The sequence below is a fragment of the Agelaius phoeniceus genome, chromosome 6, assembly GCF_051311805.1.
Source record: "Agelaius phoeniceus isolate bAgePho1 chromosome 6, bAgePho1.hap1, whole genome shotgun sequence".
Classification (NCBI taxonomy): domain Eukaryota; kingdom Metazoa; phylum Chordata; class Aves; order Passeriformes; family Icteridae; genus Agelaius; species Agelaius phoeniceus.
This window is the reverse complement of record NC_135270.1, coordinates 39,236,821-39,243,030: the sequence shown is the minus strand read 5'-3', so window position 1 is coordinate 39,243,030 and position 6,210 is coordinate 39,236,821. Positions and strand designations below refer to the sequence as shown.

The window sequence follows — 6,210 nt, the reverse complement described above, 5'->3', positions numbered from 1 at the left end:
GGCACTGTTGGAACGTGTATTAGAACTGCCTTGCTCAGTAGCAGTGAGAAATGGTTTGATGAATGTAAATCATTTTTCCCACAGAGAGTTGCAAAAGTAATATGTGCAGCAACTGCTAATATGAAAAAGGATCTGCTAGTCCACTTCAATGCTTACATGTAGTTTGTCTTGTCTTTTCACACTGTTCATGTACACAGACAGTGGGATCAGAGCAGTGACCATTCTCAGTGATAAAGAGACCTTGTATTGACAGACACACCAGAAAAAAGGAGAACAGCAGTCGAAAAATATGTATCTCTTTTATAACAAGTTACAAAACTGGCATGGGCAACTTAAGCTGTAGTTAAAATAAGAAATAGAGGATCAAAACAAAAACATTCTCCTTATCTCCAGAGAAAAAAATAAACTAACAGATCATTTTTAAGGTACATTAGACAGACAACTGCTCAAAGCAAAAATAAATCTCAACACCATAGTCTAAGTAGGCTAATTTTGACATTTTTAGCAAGGAAGTCTCTTTGGGCTGTCCAAAAATCAGAGAGTTCTAACATGGCATGGTGGGATTAGGTAACTACAGGCTTGCTCAAAGAGAACATTAAGTACTTGCTCTTGGTCTGAGCATGCCTGGTCACCAGAAGGGCTGGAGAAAGGAATCATTATGAAATTGCACTGGACAGAGTATTAAAATACCCTTAACAACTGCCATGGGATCATGTTGGTAACTGTTTGTGACAGTGGCACTGCACAATTTTGCTGATCAGAATAATAGCATGCTAACAATGGCAGATTTTAATCCCCCTCCCCCTGCTTCCCTGTTAGTGTCCTGTCAGTGATATTTTGCCTTTCCTTCACCTCCCAAGGTAACACTGTCACATAGCAAAATTGCCAGAGTTTTGAGGCAGGTGCCTCTTTTCCTTCAGAAAAACTTCAATAATGTAGGTGAAGGCTATCTTTGATAGATGGTGAGATATTTCTTTGGGAAAACACACCTTTTACAAGTTTTGTGATTAAAGAAAATGTCCTGAAATATCCAAATGGAAATAAATTTATTGGCTGAATATTTCCAGAATTGTTAAATGCAGATATATCTCTTTTTTTCATTCCAGTTTGTGTTATAGCAGGTCTCTTGCATGAAATCAGAATTCTGAAGGAACACAGAGAACTGAGTTTTGCTCCTGTGTCTAGGGCTGTGAAAGAGCCACAAGTCTTGCCAAGGCAAGGCTTTCAATGCAACATGTGACACACCACAAAACCACCAAGCAGAACAAAGAGGATTTGAAGAAAGGAAACAACCAGCAGCTCTGCAGCAGAAGGGATGCAAAGGGGAACTTATCTCACCATCTCCCTGCACAAGCTTTTATTTTTACAAGCCCAAGGACCATTAATGCCATATTAAAATGCTATAAAATTGCTTAAAGCACTTCTCAGGATCATCTGGGATGATATTTCATTCGTTTGCTCGATATCAAAGTGCAGAAAAGTAGCTTGATTGGAATGGGGAGAAAAAACAAAACAAAAAACTATTAGTTGGGTTTTCTAGTGCTGAGGAACAATGTTATTCTGTATCTTTCTTCATACTTGTATTGTTCAATGGAAAGATGTAATTATAGACAAAATGTATCCCCAAAGCAAACTAAACTTATGCATTGCAGGAAGTGAGTTTCCCAGCTTTGAAGCCAAGATGTGGGACTGACAGGTGAGGGGGTTTTAACACTCCTGGATCACATTGCTCCCTCCATCACATTTACAGTCACTCTGTGAAAATTAGCCAGCATAACCAACAGTCATCTCTCACTGTGGTATCATTTCAACTAGGAAAAGTGCTGGTGCAGATATACACTGCAGATTACTCCAAAGAGTAAATAAAACAAGATTATTATTCTTTTTCTAAAGAAATGGTATTTTTTAATAAGAATCTTTTAGTAAACAAGACCATAGCCAGGAAACAGTCTTGTTGTTCTTTTTGGATTTAATCTGAATTGAAATGCAGTAACAAATAATATGCATTTTTAAAAAGACCCTTTCAAACCATACAGCTGTCCTTATGCCTCAGAGTTAATTCTTTAATAATTTGCATGAAAAATACTAAAGGCCAGAAAGTGAAGTAGGGCACAGAGGAAAATGAGATTGAGCTTCACTTTCATTATAATCTCTATTCAACTCAAGGAAAATACAAATTTGTTGAGGCTGGAAATCTTTCCTTTTCTGAAGTACAATTTCCATTTCAATTTTTTAAAAACCTCAAGTATGCACCAGAAAATGGTGGTGTTTTTCCAACATTATATTTTCGTTATGCTAATTCAGATAGAAAGCAAACACTGTTTTTCAAGTCAGATAGATATTTAAGATGTTTATTTTTTTATGTAAATTTTAAGAAATTGCATGCTGTCAGCTTCATGCTTTCTGCTCCTTTCTCTAAGCTGATAAATGCAAAAAGTGTATATCTGCTTGGTGACATTCCCAATATAGAAATGCATACTTTCAACAATGACATGTCCTTTCCTAACATTTTTTTGGTTTGCATTTAACAAAATAACCGCAAATGTCAGGTATTAGAAGGGTTGAAACAACCTTTTCTATTTTGTTGTCTTTAGAACCCCATCTTTTATTCATGACTTTTCTCTTAGTGCTGGAAGGGAGGCTGTGTTGCTATAGCAATGCCCTGCATATCCTTGTGGATAGCTTACAGTTTCACTTTTTTTAAGCAACAAAGAGCCATTGATACTACATGTTGCCAAAGGTTACAAAAGTTGAATTCTAAAATGGAAATATTTCTTCTATAAGGCTACATAGGATATATGCCATGCAAATTCAAATCTTCAAGTAAACATACAGTCCTTTTGTGAATGCAGATGAACCTAGCATAGTACTGTTTGGCTTCAATATAATATTTGGAAGAAACGTGTTTAAAATATAATTGCTATCTACTCTTTTCAAGACATAAATGTACCAAATATGTGACCTACTATTACACCTTTCTGACCTGCAGTATAAATAAAACCTTTCTACATTTTAACAGATCTGGAAAATAAAACACAATCTCATATTCCAATTATGATTTAATAGTAAATACACTTCCAATGTCAGGGAACAGTCACCTTATAGAAGCTTCTCTGCCCACAATGGATATTAAATATTGTTGAGTGTCCTTCAAGACTTCTTCAAGTATGGGGGGTTTTCCTATCCTAATTGATTTCTCTTCTGTCAGATTTGACTCCCATAGATAGATGTTTACATAGTACAAATTCAATAACAGTTCAACAAGTTAAATCAAATAAAGAGTTAGAAGGAAAAAATTAGGGTTACAGGCATAAAAAAGAAATTTATACTCATGATTCAGCAGGCAGCAGCAATTTACTCAGAACAGATCAAAGAAGGTAACATGGGCAAAACATCACCCATCACTACTATGGAGCAGCAAATTAAAGAGGAAATCCGGACTTTTGCACTCTCAAATACCTTCTGTTCTGGTTTTACTGCAGGTGTTGCTGCCTCACTCAGTGATGGGAGGAACGGAACCATCCCAGGAGCCGTTTCCATCGAGCGATTCAGTTTTCTGTGCAATCGCTCTGACACCGCTGCCCGGCAGCCACAAGGGCCAGGTTCCATTCCCAAACCACTGAAACACTTCCAAGGCAGAGTCGCTCTCCGTTCCACACAAAGCTGGCACAGGAAGGCCACCTCTCGACAGACAGCGACAATGCCACCTGCAGCCCCTCCTGTGCCCGGCAGGCTCAGCCCTGCCCGCTCCTCCATGCAGCAGCCCTGGGGCACTGCCGGGGTCAGGCGGGAGTGAGTTCAGGAAAACAGCCATCCTGTCGCTCAAAACACCTGGGTTTGTTTCCAGATCTCACCACATTTAGAAATGCATGAACAGCTGCTAAAACTACTGCAGGGTAGACCACAACACAGGAAGCAAGGGAATATTCATCAAATATTATCCTGAGCATCCTGAACTATTTGGGTTCTGAACCATCCAGCTCCACTATCAAGCAGAGTGGGACATGCAGAGTTAAACAGACTTTGTTTAACTGGAGAAAAAAATTGAGGAAAGGAAAAGTAAAAACATAGAAGATTCACAGGAGCCAAGACTACTGCCCCAACAGAGCCTCTAGCAATTTTCCTGACCCTGTCCTCCTCCAGGTGCTCCTAATCCCATGTTCTTTCTGAGACCCTGGTCTGCTGGAACTGGTTCTGCTGCTGAGGATCTGGTCAGCTCTGCTGCTCTGCCAAGCCACCTTTCACATCAGTCCCGTGCAGCACAGTGGGACAGTGACACGGCAAATCCACTCAAGGACTTTGTCCCAAAGGAGCTTTGGCACCTTTTTCCTTTTCTCTGCAAACCCTGAACAGCAGAATTGGATTATGGTAGCTCCTTTGTCCCAAGGAAAACTAGACTGCTTGAGATTTTCCCAACTTGTTTATAACAGCTCTGTTCTTCCTGGTTTTACAGTTTTATTTTGCAGCTTGGAAAAACCCCTTGGAAGTTTAAGAAGCTGCCAGTAGGGACAGGTTTCACTGCCACAGTTTACCAGCCTATGTCAGCTATCGCCTTCTGAAACAGTCTCAGAGGGACTGGAAAGCTCTGAACTCAGATTCCTGGAGAAGCACAGATCTTTGTCCTCCTTTACATCCTCAGTCAGGCGTATGAGGAAATGTTAACAACACAAATAAAGGACTAGAGTGCCACAACATCAGCTCATATTCTCCAGACTGCCACAGAACATTTTGTAAAACAAATATTTTAACGTTCCTTTTCTTAAACAATGACAGTGCTGCAAAGGTTGCTAGACATTCCTTGCTAGACATCTGCAAGAGTGCTGTGTGTGAGCCTGCTCCCCCATCAGAAATGGTCCACAGAAAGAGTCTTCAGGCCATGACTTCCTTCCCTTGCTCCCTTGACAAACCAGGAGAGTTAGGAGCACAAGCCCTGTTGTACTCCCCCAGACAGCTCCATGCTGCTGTCCTCATGCCCATGCAGCACCTGGGAGTGAGGCAGAGGCTGCCAGCGTGGGATGCAGAAGCCAGAATCCAAGCTGGCTGTGAAACCTGTTTGTCTTGTGGCATTTGATGTCACATCCTTTTTCTGAAACATTTTATCTTGCTACAAGGGGAAATGATGTGTGCAGTAGTGATGGGCCAGGAATGCTCTACTCAGACATTGCTGCTGAGGTAGGGCCAAGGACAGGCAGAACAAAATTCACCCTGTGCCTCCTCTTGTAAGCTTATCTCAAGTATGTGGTGGAGGCCAGATTTTGTGTGTATGTTGGTTGTGATTTATTGGTCACAATATTGATTTTGAATTCAGGCACGGGCTTATCTCTGATGCAGACACTCCAACCTCTCCACTGAAATGGGAAGCACCAGTTCCTTTAAAACCCCACAAGTTGGTCTAGCACAGCTTTTCTAGAGCCCCAGTTGTGGGCACCCTGGGTTTACTTTTACCAACAGTTTCCTCTGTCAGATGCCCCTCCCAGAAGCACTGTTGGGTACCAGGGCTTCCAGCAGGATCCATTGCTTTGGCTTCTCACCCAGAGGCACATCACCACAGCACAGATGGCAAAGAAGTCCCTGCTTAAAATAAAGTTCTCAGCCTGATACAAGGTGTGCAATACTACATGCAGCTAACAGACTCTACACATCAAGTCCCCCAAAATATCCTACACAGCTTTTATTACTTGCACCTCCAAAACCTGGGCCAAGCTGTGACCATGAGCCACAGCTGAGCTGGAACCCAAACTAATCAGGCTCACCAAGTCTCCATTTGGAAAAAAAACCTGCAACTACCACACCTGAATCTTTTATGCTCATTCTCTGGGGCTCTCCCTACTGGAAGGCTGCCTGTTAAAACCAGCCTTAGTGGGTTACACAAAGCAGCAGTTTGAGGTGATTGGGAAATTTTGTCTTGTGGGTTTGTTAAAAATAATTGCCTTTACCAGCTGTTTAATATTCTTAAGGATTTTTGTTTAATGACTTGTGGGATTTAGTGTTTGAAAAGTTGCTAGTTCAGTAACAAATTCATTTGTTGTCTTCTACTTTAATCAAAATTGCAACTTCTGGGTTAGCCTGCTTGCTCTAATTTCCACTGTGACAGAACCTGGCATGATAATCTTTCCCCAGTATAGGTACCTGTAGATACTCCTCCCAAATTACATGCAATACTGAGTGCTGCCTCTCCCTCCTCACAAACCCTCTCTAGTCTTTTTTTCA

The 6,210-nt window shown here is 41.0% G+C and overlaps 1 long non-coding RNA gene across 1 annotated transcript in view; it reads right to left on the bottom strand.

The window, feature by feature from the left end:
* LOC143694222 (uncharacterized) overlaps positions 1 to 3,596 on the bottom strand; it is a 50,614-nt gene extending 47,018 nt beyond the window's left edge. Inside the window, exon 1 of the long non-coding RNA XR_013182575.1 lies at positions 3,460 to 3,596. This is a non-coding gene — a long non-coding RNA (uncharacterized LOC143694222). The remainder of the gene's footprint in view (positions 1 to 3,459) is intronic.
* Between the last annotated feature and the right edge of the window lie 2,614 nt (positions 3,597 to 6,210).